The following is a 592-nucleotide window of genomic DNA, read 5'->3' on the forward strand; positions in this document are numbered from 1 at the left end:
GCCATGGTCCAGGTGCGGCCTCCAGTGGGAAGGGCTGCATTGCAGAGGTCTGTCTTGCAACAGGAAGTGCTCACATTGACAATAGTACCCAGCATCTTGAAATTTTCAGGAGTAGCAGGGCAGACGGGAAGGCACTGATTTTTCTTTACCTTCAGTCTTTGAGAGTCTGCAAGACATCAGGGAGTGACTCACTTCTTATGCAGGGACAACAGAGCATCCCAATGTCTGGGACACATGCCACCAGGTCTGGATGGCCTAGAAATGTCTCTATGGCACATTGAAACCAGCAATGTTAGCTCAGATTTGTAATCCAAGAACATGGAAGACTGAGGCAGAATTTTTATGAGTTCAATTCCAAGCTGGGCTACATGGAGCCTTCTAGATTATCCTGAGGCTAGAGTAAAACCCTTTCTCATATAACAAAGAAATGGCACAAAAATCAAAACCGTGGACTGGTTATGAGGCTTGGTAGATAAAGTGCTTGGGTGAACAAGCATGAAAACCCAAGTTTAGATTGCTAGAGTGCATCAAAGGGTGGGCAAGCCTGGTGTCCTACTTGTATCTCTGTGCTCAGGACAAAAAGATGGAGGTC

Source organism: Mastomys coucha, unplaced genomic scaffold (genome assembly GCF_008632895.1).
Source record: "Mastomys coucha isolate ucsf_1 unplaced genomic scaffold, UCSF_Mcou_1 pScaffold11, whole genome shotgun sequence".
Lineage (NCBI taxonomy): Eukaryota > Metazoa > Chordata > Mammalia > Rodentia > Muridae > Mastomys > Mastomys coucha.